This window comes from Rattus norvegicus, chromosome 1 (assembly GCF_021556685.1).
Source record: "Rattus norvegicus strain SHRSP/BbbUtx chromosome 1, alternate assembly SHRSP_T2T, whole genome shotgun sequence".
In the NCBI taxonomy this organism is placed as follows: domain Eukaryota; kingdom Metazoa; phylum Chordata; class Mammalia; order Rodentia; family Muridae; genus Rattus; species Rattus norvegicus.
Window position 1 is genome coordinate 22055541 of NC_141534.1, and position 23358 is coordinate 22078898.

Below are 23358 nucleotides of genomic sequence, written 5' to 3' on the forward strand. Positions count from 1 at the left end.
TATCAGTCTGGAGGTAAGTATTTCGTGTTTATTGGTTGCATTAAATAAATCACCTGGGGGACTTCGTGTTCATACCTGGTATGTTTGTGCTTCCCCGAACACTAGAGAATACAGCGCTTACATAACTCAAGCCACCACTTACTAAAGTGAGTAGGTCTAAAGTGGATAATATCACTAGTGCATGTTTAAGGAAAGCTGCCGACTGCCTGACAGGGCTGATGGGACTTTTAAAAATTAGTCGTCAAACTTTAGGTGTAAGAATGTTTCAGTGGGAAATTCTCCTCAGATTGCTAATCCCATTCCAAAGCACCAAATGGAAAGCTAAAAACTTATTCTTGTGTACCTCTGAATAATAAAGATAATTCACAATGTTCCGTGCAGTTTATTTCTAAGGTCGTGTAAAGAAATGGTGGAATCTGATCAGGTAACCTGGTCCTCACTTCCAAGAGGACTCTGATGTGTTTGCAGATGACAGGAATGTGTTCTGAGAATAAACCAGTGACATTCACAGTTGTACGAGTTGGGAGACATAGAATGCTGAAAGCTATGAAGCACCAGGGTGGTAGAATGGGTCATGAGCCTGAACATGGTCATGAGTGTTCCCATGCGTGGATTATGATGCGGCTATGTGCCCAGGGCCTACGAGCCCCCTGCTAAATGGTCTGTGAGTGTGGGGGTTGTAAGCGTGTGGTACCTGGTGAGAGAGGAAGGGGAAGTGACCAACATACAATTGGCTGGCCTGGGTTCCCTCATGGATGCTACCAGAAGAGAAAGAGGGAAGCACAGAAAGCATTCCAGACCTTAAGAATGGAAAGCAGAGCAGGCCTTCCAGACCTTAAGAATGGAAAGCAGAGCAGGCCTTCCAGACCTTAAGAATGGAAAGTAGAGCAGGCCTTCCAGACCTTAGCGATGGAAAGCAGAGCAGGCCTTCCAGACCTTAGGGATGGAAAGCAGAGCAGGCCTTCCAGACCTTAGGGATGGAAAGCAGAGCAGGCCTTCCAGACCTTAGCGATGGAAAGCAGAGCAGGCCTTCCAGACCTTAGCGATGGAAAGCAGAGCAGGCCTTCCAGACCTTAGCGATGGAAACTCTTGGGAAGGATGAAGAAGGACTTGGGATAGCTGGGGCTAGAAATCAAATCCTGCTTTTATTGTACCTTCTATTCATATGTCCAATCTATTGCTTTCATTTCTAATTCATTTAGGTAGGATATTTTGTGTTCTACAACCGTCTTATGTATGCATATCTGTGTGTGTGTGTGTGTGTGTGTGTGTGTGTGTGTGTGTGTGTGTGTGTACTCTCTGGTACCTTTTCTAACGTGATGAGAATGTACTGAGGTGACTGTATTTGCCAGATGATATGTCTAGAATGATATGATGGTCTGTCTAGAAGAGCAAAGCATAATTCATCAAGTCCTCAGTGTCCCACAGATTCCTCTGTTCATTCTTTCTCTCAAAAAAAAGTGCATCCACTAGTGCCCTAATGTGAAGACCATCCACCTCATGGCGATTTCTACTGAAACCTCCCTCCCATCTATGCTGCTGGTTTTGCTGGTCACCCTCATCCATTCTTCAGCTCCCAGGCACTTCTTTCTGTGGCTTTCAGACTGATCTTCTCACAGCTTTTCTATAGCCAAATGGCATTGGCCTTTACACCTCACTACTGGGAACCCAACAAGGGCAGAACTGAGCTGCTCCCCGCTAGCCCTAGAAGAACCTCTGTGAGTATTGATGTCACTTGATGAGCGTGTTCTGGGCATCGCTAGAGCCAATGCACTGTCAATAATGATGCTGTCAGGCAGTTGGCTTTGAATAGGACAATAGGCAGTGTGCTCAGAAAATTAAGTGGGGGGAAAAAATCACCAGAAATTCTAACAGCTTGGAGACAAGAGGTGATGCTAAAGAAAGTAAAAACTGAAAATGTAAAAACACCCTGAAAAATCTCAGTCAGAGTGCACGTTAGCATTTTAAGCTGCTTCTACTGCATGAGTACTTATTTTCAATGGCAGATCTTTGCTTCCTATTGAGTGTTTTGTTTTGCAGGACCCGTTGCAATGTGCACTGTGTCTGAAGACAGCGGACCGCAGGGACCTTGGAGATCACTCAGCGCAAACGTGAAACCACTCGCTTCACAGTATACAAGGTGGGTGAGTCTCAGTGCATAGCCTCCTGAGAGCCTTCTGACCACCAGTCTTTCCAGACATCCCACAACTTTTCCAGCAGCCCTGGTGGCTGGCGTCCCCGTGTAGGATAGACACTCATGTTTCCCTTTGACCACTGCTTCTGGAGGAAGATGGGTATGTCCAAAACATTGGCCTCCCTGCAACCTACAGGAGTTTTCTTTTGTCTGAAGATGCAGGCTGAGCATCTCTGATCTGAAAAATTACAAGTTCAGCGTACTGTCAAACCTGAAATCTTGAAACACTGGCATGGTAGGAACAAGTGCAAAATTCCATACCACAAGAGCAGTTCATGCACAAGGTTATTAATGATGCTCTCCAAGATTGCTGGGAGGCAACATGTCTGCTGTGCACATAAAAAGAGAAAGGGAAATATTCTAAATTCAGAAGTTCCCCAATTGGAAACCTTTCTTAACTCAGAACTTTAGAGCTATTCTGCTTGCAGTGGCCGACACTCTTAGGTGACCCACGCAGGAGTGGCTGCAAAGGTTCAGTGTGAGCCTTTCACCCAACTTCACAAGGCTCTACTTCCCTTTCACAGACACAGGGTCGGGGGTGTGGAGCAAACATCCCACAACAGGTGAGCATGGACACTGGGGATCTTTCTAGACCTCTACATACACCCAATCCATCAGTTTCCCAGACACCATGACACTTTGTATAAAGTGGTGACAACATGGTGATCTCTTTGCATTTGTCAGGGCATATGTATGTCAAGATGAACAAAGCACAATTTTTTTTTCTGAAAATTTAAATACCTACTTAGTGTTTCTGATAAACCAGTGTGTGAAGGAGCACACAGTTCGTCAAGCAAACAACAAGATATAGCACCTTGTCACAAGAGATTTATTGTCATTTATAGTAAATTACAGTGTCAGAAGAGTATAAAACAGAAAGCCTAAGCTCGGGAACAATTGTTGTCATAGTAGATTGTGTGTTTTTTTTTTTGATTATATACCAAAATCACGTTTTTGGATGTTTTAGTTTACTTGGAAGAAATTACCAGTTAATAATGTACACGTCCCTTTCTTCAAACCCATAGAAGTTCTTACCTTATTATTTATACAGTAGAGACCTAAGCTTAAAAATCAAATTAAAACCTTCATGTTAATGAGGGCACAGTGCTCATTGAGAGTTTAAAATAATAGCAAGCTGATGATTTACTCAGCTGACAAAGCATTTTCTGATTTCTCAGAACAAATTAAGTAATACATCCCAATGTTTGAAATTGAGATAAATACGAATTTGTTAAAAAAAATAAGTTGTTTTGAAAACACAGGTCTAAAGGACTGGTTCAGTGAGTAAGAGACTTGCTCTGTGAGAAGAAGGATCTGAGATCAGGTCCCCTACACCCAGGCATGACTGCATGACCTGATCTGTCCAAAGGATAGGCTTTCAGTATAGTGAGAGACTGTGTCTTACAGTTTAAAGCAGGCTACAGAAGACATGGGGTGTTTGTTTTGTTCTGGTCTTTGCATGTACACAGGCAGCATGCATCCACACATTAACATGCATGTATTACACACATACAACACACACAGAGGCAGGCAATACATATACATGCACATACATACATACACAGAAACATACAGACACACACATGCACACAGAGAAATGTATGCACAGAAACAGACACACCACACACACACACACACACACACACACACACACACACACACACACACAGAGGCCTCCGTGTGTTGTTCATAACAAGTAGAGTGGAAGATATAGCAATGTCTTACTTATTTGGTTATGAATTTTCAGTCTCCTCCAAAACTTTTCAGAATACACCAAACACACATATAAGGTTACATAGCATAGTAATTGTGAAACAAGGGGAGGCAACTGACACGTCCTAGTGGGACAGCAGCAGTGATGTCATCTCAGCCCAGCAGCAATGTCGTCAGCTCAGCCCTGGAATGCTGTTTGAAAGAGGGTTGAATGTAAAGCTGAGATAGGAGACAGACTAGTGACTCAGAGCAGTGGGGCTTGGTTTAGGAGATATCATGCGGTATTTTTAGTTCCCGGAACCCCTTAGGCACAGCTGGGGGCTGTCTGGAATTTCTCCACATCCCCACCATGTGCTCTGAATGGTAGTATGAATTGGCATACACTGAATTTATCTTGGATATAAAACCTCTTTCCTCTAACACATGGAACTGTGACTTACTTTAGATTAAAGCCACCTACATCAGATCTAGTTTCTCTCACCCCAGATAACGATAATACAAGTTATATGTAAGTAAAGACAGCCACACTGCTCTTAGTGCTAGTAGAATTATTTAGGTAAGTAGCTTGCTTTTATAATTAAAAAAAAAAAAGAATGTGTCATCATCATCATCACCACCACCATCACCATCATCACTATCATTACCATCATCATCATCACTATCATCACCATCATCGTCACCATCATGTTGTTGTCGTCGTCGTCGTCATCGTCATCGTTGTCGTCGTCGTCGTCGTCATCATCATCATCATCATCATCATCATCATCATCACCAGCAGCAGCAGTTGGGGCTGTGCATGAAAACCAAGGTGTCCATATGGCTGTCAGAGGACAATTTTCTAGGGCTGGCTCTCCTTCTCCACCTTGTTTTCAAGACACTGTCTCCCTTCCTGTTTGTAATGCACCACACAGTCCAGGCTTCAGTAGCTTGTCTTTTTTTCTGATGTGTTTACACAGACACAAAATCAGAGGAATTCCTTCGTTGAGCGTATTATAAGAGCGAACCTTGTAACTATGCAGTGTTGGAAGGTCCTTTGGTTGCTGTCACCAAAGAAGTGAGAGAACCAAGAATCGAACCAGAAGACAAAAGGGTTAAACAAAACAGAGTCCCTGTTCAGTGGACACAAAACAAACACCCAAGGACATGGGGGACACCAAACTGAGAGCAAAGCAAACTGGAAATTCACTGGTGTTGATGTCTCTTTTCCCTTTTGCTGTGCACTCATTTGATTTGTACGCTGATGTTTAGATCTTATTTTAAAATAATAATTAAGAAAACACAAAGTTGAACTTGCACGTCTCACAAAAGAACTTAAAAGTATTTAACAGCATGTCGTCAAGAGCTTTCTCTCTGATTTTGAAAGTAACACTGTGAACTTGGGTTTCGGGTGGTAGAAGGAAGACGAGTGGATGGGGTGTGGAGCAAGGTGTGAAAGAAAGGAACAGGGCTGGGCTCAAGGGTAAAGTGCTGGCTGCCCGAGCATGAGGACCCGGGTTCGGATCCCTAGTGGGATGTTTAAAAGCCAGGCTTGAGAGTGCTGGTTTGTAACCCAGTGATTGTTGCTTCCTGATATTTTTGTTGTTAGAGGTGGAATTATGTTCGTGTGGGTATATTCTCGTACTCGCCACCCCAGAGTTGTAGCTAGGGCTCTGAAGTGGGGATTCTGCTCTTCTTGCCTGTGTGAGGAAACTGGCTTCCTAGGAAGGACGTGCCTTGTGCAAAGACAGAGATCCAGACGGAAAGTGGATGAAGCAGTTGCTGAGCAATGCGTGTTGCAGTTCTCGTCTTCCGATTGCATCCTGTGTCTGTCCTAATAAGGCACTGCACTCTAGCCTTTGACACTCTAGCTTTCACCCACACCTCCTCACTTTTATTAGCATGAGGCTATGCACGTAGGCAGATTTCTTAGGTCAAGAAACCTCAAGAAATCCAGCACAGACACAGAATGTTATCTGGATCGTCGAAAGGCTGATCTGAGGTTTTTGCAGCCGTGTGGTGTTGGGGAAGGGCATAGGACTTTCAGTACTGTGGAGGGGGAGAGCACTGGTCCGTAACCTCGGGCTGGCAGTGCAGACCATGTTTGCAAGTTCTAGGTATAGGGACCACGTCCTAGGGAAGTGGCAATTGAAGTTGTCACAAGTACTTATTTTCTGACTGTCAGAAGAAAACAACCCCCATTTCTTTGAAGAAGATATTATTCATTGCCTCATAACTTTCTATCCATATTATTTAGTGTTAAATTTACAACTTTCTTATGATATAAAACAGGAAGAAATGACTAGAATCCTGGATTGAAAGAGACAATAAACCCACAGATGACCTAGATATTACGGTTTTTAGATAAAGGCTCAATCATGTCTATGACTAGCATAAAAAGACAGAGTGAATAAGGGACAGAGCATGGAAACGATCAAATAAATATTCTAGAATTGAGCTAGATTAACATTAAAGATCTCGGACATCTTGAACATGTAGTTGTGTTCACCAGAATACAGAGGTTTTGATCTATAAGACAGGTCAAAAAAATGCAGAAGCAGAATGAAAAAGAAAAGTATCACGCACCATAGGCACATGGTATACCAAATGACCTAGAAATCCACAGTTCTCTGGAAAGAAGGCCCCTACTTCTCATGGTGAGTCACATCTTTCTAGATACTTGATACCCCGACAAACAGGCACAGACCATTTAAATTCCTGCATTGGTTCGAAACATTTGTGTTTTCAAGGGAATCTGCATGGTGTCGAGCTTGTTTGTTTGTTTGTTTAACTTTAAATGCAATGGGAAATATGTTTTTCTTAAAATCTATCTTTGCCTAAACTTGGTGATTTCTGAAGAGAGAACCGAGAACAGGATTCTGGAGAAAAGAACAGCCTGGATCAAGTTCTCTTCCTGAAGGAAACAGTGCAGACGTTTAAAGCACTGATGGTCCATGTTTTAGTTCCTTGTCTGCTCTAGTTCTGGTTTTCATTTCAAAGCTGTTTGGCTCAGGGGCAGATCTCTGCTCACTGCACTTTTCTTTTTCTCCTTTCTGCTTTTCGATTGGCTGACGCTCGCTTTCCTGCCCTCCTGCTGTCTTAAAAGTCCACGAGCTTTTCCAATGCTGGAAAATTAAGCAGAAATCAGATTTTAAAAGTCCAGTATGTTTGTAATTTGAAGCATGGTGACTTTTTTGCCAGCCATCACAAATCTTTGTATAGATTTAAATTGAAATTGAAATTTCGTGGAATTCTTATACATTAACTGGAGGCCCACCCTGATGTTTAGGGATGAAAGAACACGCCATGGTTATAGCCTCGTGGGGGTCTGAAGGAAAAGTTAGAAATATGGCAGACCTACTTACAAATGTGGAATGGTTAGTTTTAAATATTAAACTGAAACGGTCTAGAATCACTAGGGAAGAAAGTCTAAGTGAAGACTTGTCTAGAGCAGGTTTGTGCCTGCTATGGATGTGCCTGTCGGGGATTATCTATTATTTGATTGGGCAGGAAGACATAGCCCACCATGGGCGGCACCATTCTCTGTGTCTGGGTCTTAGGTATAGAAAGTAAGCTCTGGGGTAAACTCGAGATGTTAGGAAGGTTGAGAACCATGGCCATAGGTAACATCTCTACAACATCTTGAGCTTTTTTGTTATTTGAGACAGGGTTTCACTGCGCAGCCCTTGCTGAAGTAGAACTCTCTATGGAGATTAGGTTGACCTTGAACTCAAAAGAGGTCTGTTGCTCCCCCCAACCCCCCAAGTCCTGGAATTAAAGGCATAGTTCACATTTTTGGCAGAATGATTCTGACATCACAAGGAACCACTGTCTGTGGAAACCAGGTAAGATAATTAGCCAAAGCAGTCAGGAAGTGATATGTAGACAATTCATAGGAGACTCTTGGATAACTTGGTTGAACCTGGCTCCCAGGTTGCTCAGCGCTGCTCATAAAGGGACTGAAGGCTTTCAGAAGGAGGCACTAACTGCTTCAGTCCAGTGGTTGCTTGGCTGTGTGTATCTGCATCTGTATTAGTCAGGTGCTGGCAGAGCCTCTCAGGGACAGCCATACCAGGCTCCTGGCAGCAAGTGCTTCTTGACATCAGCAATAGTGTGGGGGTTTGGTGTCTGCAGATGGGATGGATTCCTAGGTGGGGCGGTCTCTAGATGGCCTTTTCTTCAGTCTCTGCTCCATTCTTTTGTCCCTTCATTTCTTTAAACAGGAACAATTCTGGGTTAAAAATTTTGAGATAGGTTGGTGGACCGGACCATCCAGAATTCTCAGGTTCTAAACCATCAGCCAAAGAGTATACATGGAGGATCCATGGCTCCATATACATATGTAGATTAGCATGGCCTTAGTAATCATTAATGGTAGGGAAGGTCATTGGTCCCATGGAGGCTTGATGCCCTAGCATAGGGGGATGCTAGAGTGGTGAGTATGTAAGTGGGTAGAGGACCACCTCATAGAGGCAAAGGGGAGAGAGGATGGGATGGGGGTTTGTGGAGAGGAAACCAGGAAGGGGAATATCATTTGAAATGTGAATGAATAAAATGAGTAATAAATAAAGAAGAAAGAAAGAAAAAAGAAGGAAAGCGAGCTCTCCTCTTCATATCAGTGGAGTGGTTATTAATTTGTTCTTATTTATTGATACCTAACTTGGCAGAGAGCATAGTCCCCAAGGATCCTGGTTACGAAGGGTAGTGATTCTCTTTGGGGCAAAGTGAGTGGTCTCTATTGCCCTCCCCATGGCTGGTGTTTCCATTATAGGCTGAGAGGGGTGAAGGGCTGGACTGGGGATCCCTGTTTGTGTACTGTTGACAGCAGGGGCTGTGCCTGGCTCTCTTGCATTGTTTTGTGCTGTGTCTGCTCCATAACAAGGTGGTTACTTCATAAACAAGGCCCAGGGAATGGGAGCAATCACCGTCTTGGATCTCCCTGCTGGTCTTAATCATTCTCCTGGAATTCTACTTATTAAGTTGTTGACTGGAATAACTGGATACTGTATTCTGGCTTGCTATAAATGTTCCTGTATTAGATTAAATGTGACCACTCTCAGTTTCTGGTCTTTCTCTGTAACCAGAAGAGAGCCTCATTATACACCATGTTCCTTACTCCTCAGCACTGCAGCTCAGATCAGAACAGGGGTCTTTCTTCCCTCCTTCTGAAACTTCAGGGAGCAGAAAGGAGAGGCACTGTCTACATATGACTGAATGATTGGGCGAAGGATAAGAAAGTTGATGGTATTTGCATTTTTTAATCTATGTAAAAAGAAAAAGCAACAACAAAAAACAATTCCTTCAGGTTAAACTTGACGGGCTGTCTGTTCTTTTTAAAGAAAATGTTTGAATGCCTACAAATGAGTGCAGGTCTCCACAGGCATTCCCATTCCTGCTGTGCTCTCCAGGACAAGGAGTAACTTCTGTCTACAATGAGTGTGTGTGTGTGTGTGTGTGTGTGTGTGTATGTGTGTGTGTATGTGTGTGTATTGTGTGTGTGAGTGTGTGTGTGAGTGTGTGTCTGTTTGTGTGGTGTGTGTATGTGTGTGGTAGATTTATGTGTTTGTATGTGTGAATGTGTGTGTGTGTATGTCTGTAGTATGTGTGTATATGGTATGTGTGTCTGAGTGTGTGTCCAAGTGTATTTGTTTGTGTCTGAGTATGTCTGTATGTCTGATTGTGTCTGTGTGTGTGTTTGTGTGTTTATGTGTTTGTATGTGAGTATGTGTATGTGTGTATGTGTTTCTGTATATGCTTATGTATGTGTTTGTGAGTGTGTGTCTGTTTATATGTATGGTGCATGTGTGTGCCTGTGTGTGTGTGTTTCCTGGCTGCATGGTTTGCCTTATAAAACATTTTTGCTTTTCTAGTTCCCATTATTATGTGAGTATTTGAAGGATAATTTATTTCATATTATTTAAAGCCTTCTGAATATTATTAGCATGAGAGGAAACCATGAAAATTATGGGTTCCTGCCTCAGTATTTTAACAAATATTTACTGAAAGCCAACAAAAATAATATTTACGGCATGACTGGAAAACAAAAGGCCACAGTCCTTTCCTCTCTGGACTTTATTGTCTATGGTCTGTATTGTTTATATCAGTGAGCAAGTGTTAACTACAGCTAGTGTGGGGCAGAGAAGGTGAGTGTGCAATAGAACAAGAATTAGGGGAGTGGATCAGGTCAGTGGTCGGGGTGGGGGTGGGGATTGGAGATGCTCTTTCCGTGTAACCAAGCAGCCAAGGTTAAGTGCGGCTGTTGACCTGGTGAAAGGGACCACTGCAGGGGACATGAAGCAGTGCGTTTCAGCCCAGTTCAATGAGTGTTTATAGAACGCCTACCATGCACCAGGCACTGTGCCTGGACTCTGGAAATAAAGATGAAAAAAAAAAAACCACATGGTTTGTCTGTGGGAAATAACTCCTTCTAAGGGGCTCATTGTTGTGTAATTGATGAATTTGGAGAACCCTCTGTGTACTTATTTGGATCTTTGTGCACTTATTTCTCTTCTGAGTAATTTGAATCCTGTCCAAGGATTACCTCAGTAGGCAAATTTTCACCAAAAAGTCCAACAGTTTTTGTCGCCATATGTTCAAGGCCTGACAAACATGTAGCCATAGATTGTGAGCTTCAAGTTCAGAAGTGCTACCCCAGGCCTTCCCACCCACTGAATGTTCACCACAGCATGCCACATGCCTCTTTCAGTCTGCCAGCAGCCTAGCTCCAGGAAGAAAGCTTGGTTATCATCAAACAACAGCCATAGTTGTTGTTGTTGTTGTTGTTGTTGTTGTTGTTGTTGTTGTTGTTGTTGTTGTTGTTGTTGTTGTTCTTCTTCTTCTTCTTCTTCTTCTTCTTCTTCTTCTTCTTCTTCTTCTTCTTCTTCTTCCTCTTCTTGGTTCTTCTTGTTCTTCTTCTTCGTTCTTCTTGTTCTTGTTCTTGTTCTTCTTCTTGTTCTTGTTCTTCTTGTTCTCCTTCTTGTTCTTGTTCTTGTTCTTCTTCTTGTTCTTGTTCTTCTTGTTCTCCTTCTTGTTCTTGTTCTTGTTCTTCTTCTTCTTCTTGTTCTTGTTCTTCTTGTTCTTGTTCTCCTTGTTCTCCTTCTTGTTCTCCTTCTTGTTCTCCTTCTTGTTCTTGTTCTCCTTCTTGTTCTTGTTCTTGTTCTTCTTGTTCTTTTTTTTTTTTTTTTTTTTTTTTGGTTTTTTTTTTTTTTTTTTTTTTTTCGGAGCTGGGGACCGAACCCAGGGCCTTGCGCTTCCTAGGCAAGTGCTCTACCACTGAGCTAAATCCCCAACCCCGTTCTTCTTGTTCTTGTTCTTCTTGTTCTTGTTCTTCTTGTTCTTGTTCTTCTTGTTCTTGTTCTTGTTCTTCTTCTTCTTGTTCTTCTTCTTCTTGTTCTTGTTCTTTTTCTTCTTCTTCTCCTTCTCCTTCTCTTCTCCTTCTCCTTCTCCTTCTCCTTCTCCTTCTCCTTCTCCTTCCTCTTCCTCTTCCTCTTCCTCTTCCTCTTCCTCTTCTTCTTCTTCTTCTTCTTCTTCTTCTTCTTCTTCTTCTTCTTCTTCTTCTTCTTCTTCTTCTCCTCCTCCTCCTCCTCCTCCTCCTCCTCCTCCTCCTCCTCCTCCTCCTCCTCCTTCTTCTTGGTCTTCTTGGTCTTCTTCTTCTTCTTCTTCTTCTTCTTCTTCTTCTTCTTCTTCTTCTTCTTCTTCCTCTTCCTCTTCCTCTTCCTCTTCCTCTTCCTCCTCCTTCAGATCCTTTAACTAAAAATTGAAGCTACTCATAAAAACAAATTGTAAGAAATGTATTTGTGCTTGATTCACGTTTTCATATGAAGCACTCCTCAGTTCCCTGAGTACAATGCACAAGTAACATTCATACAGAGTATTAATGTGTAAGCCCAGAGTAAGAGCTGTGGCAAAAAGGAGGTTGCTGGGGAAGAACACACCAGAACAACTTACCCTACCCTGGAAGGCAGGTCCTTATTTACTCTGCCCATCCGAACACATTCTAGCATTACTCCCTATGAAGGTCAAGGTTCTTTCACAATTGTTCTGTTTGGGATCCTGATGATTCTCTATTGTCCTAGAAATACAAATATCACAATCCTGATGGAACCTAGGTTGTGAGCCAATTCTGAGTGACACACACTCCTAATCTTTTTGCTAACTGTACCAACCAACAGGCTTCTTGGCTTCCAGGAAGACCATCAGTGGATTTTGCTGGCTCCTTGGCTTGCATACATCCACAAAGGGATGGGCCAGGGGATGAGTGACACAAAGATCATGCCGTAGTCCTGTCTTACACCAGCATTCTGTTCCTTTCCACTCTTCATCTCACCAAGTAACACAGCTGGCCTTCTGTCTCCATGGGTGCTGCAGCCCAACTCAACCAATAGTGGTAGAAAACACTGAAGGGAAAATCTGTCTGCACTTAGGGTGCCGTTACTTTTCTCTAGTGAGGGTTTCAACTTCATATTTTACCTATATTATCCACCTGCTGTACCCAATGGTGACAGACTGAACTGTGGGTGACAGTGACTTCTGTCTTAGGGTTTTACTCCTGGGAACAGACACCATGACCAAGGCAACTCTTATATAGGACAACATTTAATTGGCCTGGCTTACAGGTTCAGAGGGTCAGTTTATTCGTCAAGGCAGGAACATGGCAGCATCCAGGCAGGCAAGGTGCAGGAGGAACTGAGATTTCTACATCTTCATCTGAACACTGCTAGTAGTAGACTGGTTCCTACATGGTTTGGAGGAGGATCTTATCGACCACCCCCACAGGGACACTTCCTCCAACAAGGCCACACTTCTAATAGTGCCACTCCCTGGACCAAGCATATTCAAACCACCACAGCTTCTAAGATGGTCTCAGCCGATTCCAGGAAGAAGATGACCCCAGGCTGACCCTTCAGTAGGTAAGGGGAAGCAAAATGTTAGACTAGGACTTCTATGACTAATAATAATAATTTTTTATCATGTCTGATAAAAAAGACCCTAAACCGCCTGACAACAAACAAACAAACAAACAAACAAACAAACAGTGTCTTTACTGAATATGTTCAGACTTGAAAAAAGCAATCATTATTCCCTGCATAGTACTAAAACTGTTTGTCACAACCTTCACTTCTTATTAGGTATTGTGAGTAATGCAGTGGTGATTTAAAGTATGTCTGTGGTGACAACTTATTTAAGAGACTTGACCATTCAAGGACTCTTGTTGTCACTGGGAGAGCTAGAACCAGTCGCAGACTGGACTGAGCGTAGTTCTATGTATTAAACTATTAAGGCTTGCTTGATACAAACCCCAACCATTCGCTTCCTTTGCCTACCCTGCTTTCTAGTTTTTAGATATCAGCATGTGCATTATCTTTGCTATTTTTGTATAAAGGGACAGTTGTGTGCAGTCTGGTGTGGGGGGAGGGGGTGTCTCTGTAGGCTTATGCTAAGGCATCCCTTCCCCTTGAGTGCCAGCTACAGGACAGTTTAGTATAGAATACAGTTTGTCAGGGCATGGGAACATGGGGAGAGGAATTGAGAGAGAGAGAGAGAGAGAGAGAGAGAGAGAGAGAGAGAGAAGAGGAGTAGATGTGGGGCCATGAGCATATGGAAAGAGAGGGGAGGGGAATGGGGAGAGAGGAGGAACAGGAGCAAAGGGATAGAACAGAAGGAAGAAAGCAAGAGAGAGAGAGAGAGAGAGAGAGAGAGAGAGAGAGAGAGAGAGAGAGAGAGAGGGAGGAGGGGGCAAGCAGCCCCTTTTATAGTGAGTCAAGCATACCTGGCTGTTGCCAGGTAACTGTGGTGCGGAACTTAGACAAAATGCTAACGGGGCAAGTGATACATCTAGGTTATAGAAGAGGACATTCTTATATGTGTCATTAGTGACTTGTAGGATTTTGTAATCTGTTATCCATTCATAATGCAGTCAAATAGAAAATGAGCACCAGTTCCCGAGTTTTCTTTCTGAATTTAATGTGCAGAAATCAATCCTGTAGAGATCTCACAAAACTATTAGCAGTGTCCTAGAATATTAGTGGTTTGAACTCAACAGTTAAGAAGTTTTTCCCATACTCCATGGTGTGTTCCTATAACTGCTACTTTTCAATTGCTATAATAAAATGCCATGACCAAGGAAACTTCTAGAAAAAGTGTGTTTGGCAACCCAGTTCCAGAGTATTAGAGTCCATGATGATGGAGTGGAGACTGCAGGCATAGCTACTGGAACAACAAGCTGAGAGCTCACATCTTGAACTATGTGCAGGAAGCAGAGAGAACAAAGTAGGAATGGGGTATGGCTTTTGAAATCTCAAAGCCCACCTCTAGTGATAAATTTCCTCCAGTGAAGCCATACCTCCTAAATGTCCCCAAGCTGCCAGCTGGGGACCAAGAATACAGACATCTAAGCCTGTGCTGAAACATTCACATTTAGAGCACCACACCACACTCCCCAGCCTTGCAGGCTAGTGGCCACATCGTAGTTCAATTTCCATGTGTTCCAACTCTAGAAGGTCCCCACAGTCTTTTGCTCTCGACACTGTTTAAAAGCAGGAAGTCCAAAGCCTCTTTGGAGACTCAAGGCAATCTCTTAACTATCGCCATCTGTAAAATCAAAAGTGAAGTTACATACTTCCGATATATAGTGGTTCAGAACAGACATTATCAATCCAAAAGGGAGTGAGAAAATACTGGACTAAAACGGGAGTGAGCCGAGCAGTGCAAACATCAAGTCCTGCTGTCCCATGTCCAGTGTCAAAAGGACTTAGCTGGCTTTCCCCTCCCAGAGTTGTTGCCTGTAGCATACATCTCTTTCCTGGGTTGGTTCCACGTCCTGTATACAGCATTCCTTGGCAGATATCCCACAGCTCTGGATTCTCCAAATATGGGGTTTCCAACACAAGGCAGGATTTATTTCCACAACGCCATTCAATAGCCTCTCAAGGCCTCCAAGAAGGAGCCTGATGCACACCTGGTCGTGGCACATCTCAGAAACCGCAGGAGAAGTTTCCACAACTCCTTTAGTCCCTCCTGCACCTTTGCTAAAGTTGGAGGACACTGCCAAACTCTGACGCTACGTTGGCATGAACCCTTGTCCCCTCAAGCCACATTCGAAGCGTGGATGATTTTTTGTGGGAACAGAACACTCCTTAGGCCTTTTCCTTTCAGACATTGGAAGTTCAGTTGGTTGAGCTGTGGCACTGAAGACACCTTTCACTTTATTACAGTGCAGGTCCTCTCTCTCCTCTCTCTCTCTCTCTCTCTCTCTCTCTCTCTCTCTCTCTCTCTCTCTCTCTCTGGCAGTGTGAGAGGTTTTGAATCCACAATGGTGGAACAGAGGCCACGGGCATGGCTGTTGGAACAGCAAGCTGAGAGTTCACATCAAGACCTATGTGCAGGAAGCAAAGAGAACAAACATGGAATAGTGTGTGGCTTTTGAAACCCAAAACGCATACCCCGTGACATTCTTCCTCCAGCAAGGTCATGTCTCTTAAGCATTCCCAAGCGTTGTTGCCAACTGGGGACCAAGCAGTCAAAGAGCCGATCCTATGGGGGACACTCTCATTCAACCCACCACAGTGCCTGTAGTTTCAGTTCCTTGAGTGCCTATGGCAGGAGGATCACAAGTCTGGGCTATTTAGGGCAATATAGGGAGACCTTTAGATTAAAGCAAAACAAAACAGAAATTAAAAAGACGAGCAAATATCAGAGCCAGAGTCTTTGATTAGTATGTATGAGGACTAGGGTTCCACTATTGGTTGAAAACAATATTTTTAAGGACTTTCTTTTAAGAAATTAAGTTGGAGGCACCATTAAATAGCCTTCCACAAAGTTTGAAGCACTCTTCCTGTTCACGATTTATAAAAGCTTTGGAAAACTCAGTGTGTTTCCTTCCCTTAACGATTCCAAATTGCTGTCAAGAGTTATCAACTATGTAGAGGCTAGCTCTGACTTTTGTCCTCAGTTTCTAAATGAAGATGGCGAAAAAACGCTGTAGTCGATCTGGACAGCAAACGCGCACTCTACTCAACTATGGATTCTCCTGTATCCATAATTTACATGAGTGTCACTTTATACACCAAGGATGTCTGCTTATTTTTTTCTGGAAATATTATTAATAATATACTCAGAAGTGATCTTCTAGTCCAAAATGTTCTTGTGTTATTTTGGAACGAGGAGTTAATGACTCAGAGGCCACTGGGCATCCAAGCTATGGTTAACCGGTGGTCAGGTTAGGAAATTCTGTTCCCATCAACTCCCTTCCTTGGCTCAGAATGCCTCTGGACTCCAATTTTTTTCTTTTGATTTGTCATATTCATGGTCACCGGTTGGTGTTTTCCAACCAAAAGTAGAAGTTGTGACATGCCACAAGAGTATTGTGCTTATTTCATTGCCATCTTAGGTAAAAGCAGGAAGAAAACATGTCATATCTTGGAAAAAAACACCTCATTTTGTTATATTTTCAACCTGAGAGGTTTGGACCAACTTTGGTTGAGTGTCTGAACTCCTGGTTTCTTACAGTAAACCTAAGTTCAGGATTTTAGCACAATTCCTGCTTAGAAGAAGAAGTCAGCCATATTTAGATTATGCTAACACATGAACGCCTTAGCTTCTGAATCATTTTTTTTTTCTGGTTCTTTTTTTCGGAGCTGGGGACCGAACCCAGGGCCTTGTGCTTCCTAGGCAAGCGCTCTACCACTGAGCTAAATCCCCAACCCCCTGAATCATTTTTATGTAATGTTGTGTTGTACTAATTGTGTAATTGTGTAGACTCTTACAGTGGGAGGAACTATCAGTATTAGAGTCTTACACATTGACTTGCTTATTGAATACTTTATATGCTTATGAAACACTACTCATTAAGTGAATGCTTGATCAAAATTTAAAATAAATCTAAAGCAAACTTGCGGCGAACTCTTGGAAGGGAATGGCACATGCTCCTAGAAAGTAAACCCAGATTGCTTTGTGTCCTCATAAGCATCCAGGAAGTCTGTAGATCATAAGAGATGAGTGGGAATTTATGCTCAGACCTTCATGCATATTATACCTTTTAATTTTAGATGCACCAAGGTGAAAAATCTAACTGGGCACGTTAGGATGAGAAGCCAGGAAAGATTACATGTATGCAATTCTCAGCAGGAAGGTAGTCATGAACAATTTATTCTATCATTATTTCCCTTCACATTGTTCACATTATATTGTTGTGTAGATTTGTTATAGTAAGTTGTTTCTTTTTATATTTTTAAATTTATTTCTTCCCCTATCCCTCCTGCCCCCGAGGTTTGCAATGTAGCGCAGGTTGACCTCAATCATGACATCTTCCTGGTTTAGCATCTCAATTCTGATTTAGTCATTTAATATCACGCATGCTGTTTATCCTTCTCATGACAGCAATGTGAGCCTTATAGGACCTACTATTAATTGTGTTAAATAAACACAGGTCACTTTCCTTTGTAGGATACATGAATTTTTCATCTTTGTTTTTGCACTTAAAATCAAGTCATCTCTTGTTGTTGTAAAAAGATAAAAAAATAAAAAAAAGGTATCACTGTCTTTTATCCCCACTAGGTCCAGCACCACGGTGCCCCAAGATATCTCCTAGATATCTTAATTCTCAGTCAGCAAAGCCTCTCACTCGCTCAGCTGCATCCCATATCACACTGTCAAAGGCTTCTCTCTGAGCCTGGCAGCAATCTCTCTACCTATCTAGTTCCCAGGGCAGGTTTCCATGCCAGAAACACACATCCCAACTCTGTGGCGGCCCAGACCAGCCACCAAACACTTTCTTACACTTAAATCGCTACATGAAAGAACACACAGCACAATAACCTTTGGCCCAATTGATAAGATATAATTGCCCACCTAAACATACAAAGCCCTGCACACATCCATCCCTTAAGAACATTCATAACAACCTGTAAAGGTACAGTGTGGAATCTTAACGTCAGCTTCCATATTGTCCTGCCACGGCTTCTCTCCCTCTCCCTCCTGTCTCTTCCTCCTTTCCGTTCCGGTCTCCTCCTTTTCCTTCAAACTTTTCTCCCGCCCATCCTTCCTTTTCGTCCAATGACAGGCCTCCTTCTATCTTGTACCTGCCTCACCTGTGATATCATCCCACAATCTCTAAGGAGTAAGATGGGGAGTAGACAACTTTAGGGGTGCAGACTGTAAGGATAAGAGAAGCAAATTCAAGAGTCTCAATCCTCAGGGTTAGCCCTGAAGAAGGAATTGAGTTTATTATTTGGTGAGTTCTGAGAGGGTCTCATGCTCTCTTTCTTCTGTCTCTACTCGCTTCCGTGCAGCAGGAATGTACTGGATAGGGTTAGACGTGGCTGTTCCTCTGGGTTTTTATGGTTTAGACTAAATACAAAGTGCCAGAGTTCTTTAAAATAATCTCCTCAGGAGTTTCCAGGCCTTTGAGCAGACGCAGAAAGTGGGGAGATTTCTCGTAGTTTGTCCAACTCTATATTCTATAGTGACTTTTAATGGTTCTGCTTTTAGTTAAGCGATGAAACAACCTATTCCTTCAGGTCAACCCCAACCCCTCCCTAGACCTTCGTCCAAAGCAAGAAAGAAAAAAAAAAAGAGTCAAAAGCAGCTACTTTCTGTTCAAACGTTGCTTAAAGCAAACACTCTGCCATTTCACGGAGTCACCTGATACCCGCTTTCTTCCTTAGTTCTTGGACTAGTACCAGTCACACTTTAAGATCTGACATTTCAGACGGCTTAGCCGAATAACACAGGATGAGTAAGCAAGCCCTAGCAGGGAATTTATAAAGAAAACGTTGACAGAGCTTGGATTCTCACGGTGCTGGTGAGGACCTCGAGGGCCCATAATGATGGTTTCCTTGAACTCTTCCGGAAAGGCTTCCAAACAGAGGAATTTGTAGTTTTTCCTTTGGTTCAAGATCAAACACACGAACAATTTTAAGGCTGGAGAGTATCTGGTCCACAATTTCGGTGGGAAAGCAGCCCACCCTTTCCCAGACTTACTAAAAACCACGGTCTTGGCTTCAGTCTGCACCACTGCAGGTACTTGTAGTGACTGCCCCTCATCTTCAGTGAGGAACTCGGAGACGGTTGCTTTCTCTTTCCTTTTCTTTTAAAAAGTTTGATTTGCTAGCTAATGCTTAGCTCATGAATACAATGTATATTAAAGTCTTATTTTTTTTTTACTTTTATATGTATGCATGTTTTACCTGCATGTATGTCTGTGCAGCTCAGGCATGCAGTACCCATGGAAGTCAGGATAGAATCCCCTGGCGCTGGAGTTACAGGTAGTTGTGAGCTGCTGTAGGGTCCTCTGGAAGGGCAGCCAATGATTACTGAACCATCTCTGCAGCTACTGAATACCTCGTTCTTAGGTCATGCCCACCCCTGGACGCCTCTTACGCTTCCTACACATCTTCTCAACTTCGCGTCTCTTCATTCTCTTAATCCTTTTTGGCTTCGAGATCCTGGCTCTAACTAGCACTGCGTATATGCACATGGGTGCAGGGAGCCACCTGCCTTGCCTGTGTGCACATGGGTGTAAGGTGCCATCAATCAGAGCATGGGAAGTCTACCATGGCCCAGAAGACCCTTTCCTTAGACAAATAGGCCATTTCCTGTGTAGTTGTCTACCCATTGGGCTTGATGGGAACACCCTATTGCTAAAGACAACATACACTTTGGTCACAGACAGGGTACTACTGATCAGGATGCTTACCCTTGCTGCTGACTAGCTGCTGACTAGCTGCTAGCTGCTGACTAGCTGCTAGCTGCTGACTAGCTGCCGCAGTGCTGGAAGACCCTTTACAGGCTATCGGTTGAGAAAAACCACTAACTGTTTTAGCCAGCTGTGAACTACACAAGCACCAACAATGACTGTCCTGAAGATGTGCCCTCTGGTACAATCATAGCATAAAGGCTTTGTCTCGTTTGAAAAGATTGTTATTAAACTGTTTTTCAGTGGCTACAGACAATAAATGCAAAAAAAAACCTCGAGCTAGAATAATGCAGCATTTGAACTAAATTGAGTTCAAATCTTCTCTCTGACACTCAGTGGCTGGGTAGTTTGGGCAAGTGACATGATCTCATGGCTCTGTTCTCACACGTGAACATGTGCGTACTAATAATACCTCCTTGATGGGCTATTATAAGCTGAAGTGTCTGGACCATGGTAAATTCCAAATAATGACTATTATTATTTTAAATCTGAGTGATTTTTTGAGGATAATTTGGAAATACTTGCTAGTAGCAATTGTTACCAAAGATGAGTTCATTTTCATACAAGCATGTGTTGATGTTTGTTTTAAGAATAAAAGTAACTAGCTAGGTGTGATGGCGAGCACCTATAGTCCCAGGTCCAGAATGTAGAAGCAGGAAGGTCAGAAGTTCAAGGCCAGCCTGGGTGACGTGTGACCCTGTCTTAGAAACTCAAAATAAATAAATCAAGTAAAAATAATTAGAGATGAATCATTCACTGGGTGATTCCTTTTCATTTACTTATGTACTCGTGTGTGTGTGTGTGTGTGTGTGTGTGTGTGTGTGTGCTTATATGTGTGTGTGTGTCTGTGTGTGTTTATGTGAGTGTGTATGTGTGTGTGTTTGTGTGTGTGTTTGTGTGTGTGTTTGTGTGTGTTTATGTGTGTGTATGTGTGTGTATGTGTGTGTTTATGTGTGTGTTTATGTGTGTGTGTATGTGTGTGTGTGATCTGATCTGACAATGCAGACATCAATAACTTCTATTCCTGTAAACTCTTGAGGATGATTTACATAGCCCAGATCCTTCCTAGAGATCTTATCCTGGGTTGATTAAATCACTCCATATTGTTTCAGAAGGTTATTTTTCCCCAAATGATGCCTATCTTTCTCATTATGTCTGTCAAAGTACAGTTTATAAAGAATTATTGTGTGTAATTTAAGTATGTATGCATTAAGAGAGCTTTCTAAATTTCTTTGCCAAAAGGAAGATTTTGTTTGTTTTTGTTTTCCCCCATTATTATGGTGAAACCCAGAGTCTCGTGCCTGAATTCTTTACCAATCCGCTGCGTCTTCAGCCCCAAATAATATTTTTAAATAGAAAAAGCAACGCTTTTTTCAGTTTTCTTACTACTGAACAGCTAAGGCCACAAGAGTTATCTTGTTATCTTATCTTAAGCACTCAAAGTTCCTCCCTCTTTCCTTCTTTCCTTCCTTCTTTCCCAGCCTCTCTCCGGTGGGGAAAGAGAGAGAGTGAGTGAGAGAGAGAAGGGGGGGCATGGTGGCCCACACTTCTAATTCAGTCCTTAGGAGGCTAAGGCAAGTTAAGGCATGCCTGTGCCACATCACAAGACGGTCTCCATAAAAGGAAGGAAGGTAAGAAAAGAAGGAGAAAAGAGGCATGGAAAGGAAAGAGGGGGACAAGTAAAGGAAAGAAGACATTGTTTAAGGATCGTAGATGGCAGAATTTTGCTATAGCCGTCTGAACGGACTAGGACAAAGGTTATTACGGATTATACCATATCCTATTAGGAAAGCATCAGACTGAGTGGCTAGGCTACGAGGAGGGGAATGTTTTTTAGGAAAGGTGAAAGGATATGAATGAGCCAGATTCACAAAACCAGAGCCATGTACTGAGCAGGAAGAATGGGACCAAGAGCAGGGAAGAGCTAAGGATGAGAGTTGAGGGCTGGGAGGCAGGGTCTGTTCACGCAGAGCCAACTCAGCCTTTGCAGGGAGCAAAGGAAGACCATGCGTCGGTGCGAGTGGTAGTTAGATTTAGCATAACGCATGTCCCCAGACTATCGCCAGAGAAGGGTGGGACAGAGACAAGAAGACAGCTGGGTTATTCCACTGAGAAGGGCTTCAGAGGAAGTGGAGGCGAACTGTAGTCCCGTTCAGCTGGACCTGACAGGCTTACTGAGGAACTTATCAAGGGCGTATCCGGGAGACTGGTCTCCAAGCACTCCAGACACGCATGGCTTTGTGTTGCCTGTAAGCACACCGCAGCACATAGTCACGTCCAGCGTCTCCTAGCTCATCCTTTGTCATCCAAATAAGTGATGTTTTCACTTCTATTATCCAAGTTCGGAAACTCCTGGTTTTCTCCCTTTATGAATACGTGTCTGAAAACAGGGAATATAATGCTAAAATATCATTTCTGTATTTAGAATGACAATGGAAAGGAAATCTAAATCCATCTCTTTGGCCTTTCCTCATCATTTATATGAAGGTCTGGGATTTTATGGCTCGAAGGACAGCAACGGATTTTGCACTTTATTTAAATAAACCTCCATGCAGCGCTTCGCTCAGTCTGACGTGTATATATAGACTAGCCAGGGTCTTACACAAATGAAGATTCTGACTATGTAAGTCTAAGGGTTGGGATTTTTGCACTCTGCTTGGCGGTCAGCTGGTGTGCCAACTATATGAACAGATGTGAAGGCGTCTTCCCTGTCAGTCACTAATGGTTTCGTTCTTCAATGTGAAATCATCACCCAGTCAGAGAAACTCATGCACTAGATGGCAAAGTTCACGGCCAGCAGGTACAAGAGACCACTGCGGAATCACCTTACTTTGGGAATGCTAGGAAATGTTCACCCCACTCTCTTTCCTTCCTCTGCAGGTGGCTAGATCATTGGTTGTTATCCCATAATACTCCCTTTCGCTTCGAGGTTAACAGATCCATTACAAACGCCAGGGCACTTCACATAAAACTGAAGTAAAACTTACTTCATCAGAGACGCTTTCTGTATATAACTTAACACATATCTGACCTTATGCCAGCTTGACTGGCATAAGAATATGGTAATTCTGTGGGGCTGGAGAGTTAGCCGAGCAGATAAGAGCTTATGCTGGTCCTCCAGAGGACCTGAGTTCGATCCCCAGGAACAGCTTGTAACTCCAGCTGCAGCAGATTCAATGTTTCCTGTGTCGAAGGGCACCTAGATTTACCTGCATGCACATACGTACACTCCCATGCACGCACGTCCACAAACACACATTTACAAATAAATAATAAAATGTAATAAATCTGATGATTTGGAAAGATCCCTGTTACATAACTACTTAACCATTATTCTAGTTGGGGTTTCAAACATATTTTAGCCACGTAAGTATACCTCAGCTAGAAACAAGGCCAGAAGATACCCTTCCCACTACGAAGCTGTTATTTTATGTGTTGGATTTCCTGCAAATGGAGTTAGAGACAGCTGTGAGCTACCATGTGGGTGCTGGGAATTGATCCCAGGTCCTCTGGAAGAGCAATCAGCGTTCTTTACCCCTGAGCCATCTTTCCAACCCTCTACAGAAAATTTAAAAGCATTATTAAGAAAACTTTCAGAAAGAAAAAAATGTTTGATAAACATCTACACACCTATTAATCTTTGGCTCTTAATTACAGGATGTGGTGTTATGAGACACAGCATGTACTAGCAAAGAACCAAAAAGCAGGTGATGATAACGCTATGTGGTGTAATTAACTTATTATATATTAAACTCACATCTCAAAGTAACCTTGTAGCAAT

General features: G+C 42.8%; 1 long non-coding RNA gene across 1 annotated transcript in view; it reads left to right on the forward strand.

Moving 5' to 3' along the window:
• The first annotated feature begins 2040 nt into the window (after nt 1–2040).
• The window catches only part of LOC148006878 (uncharacterized), a 62964-nt gene continuing 41646 nt past the window's right edge, over nt 2041–23358 (forward strand). The window contains exon 1 of the long non-coding RNA XR_015644786.1: nt 2041–2140. This is a non-coding gene — a long non-coding RNA (uncharacterized LOC148006878). The remainder of the gene's footprint in view (nt 2141–23358) is intronic.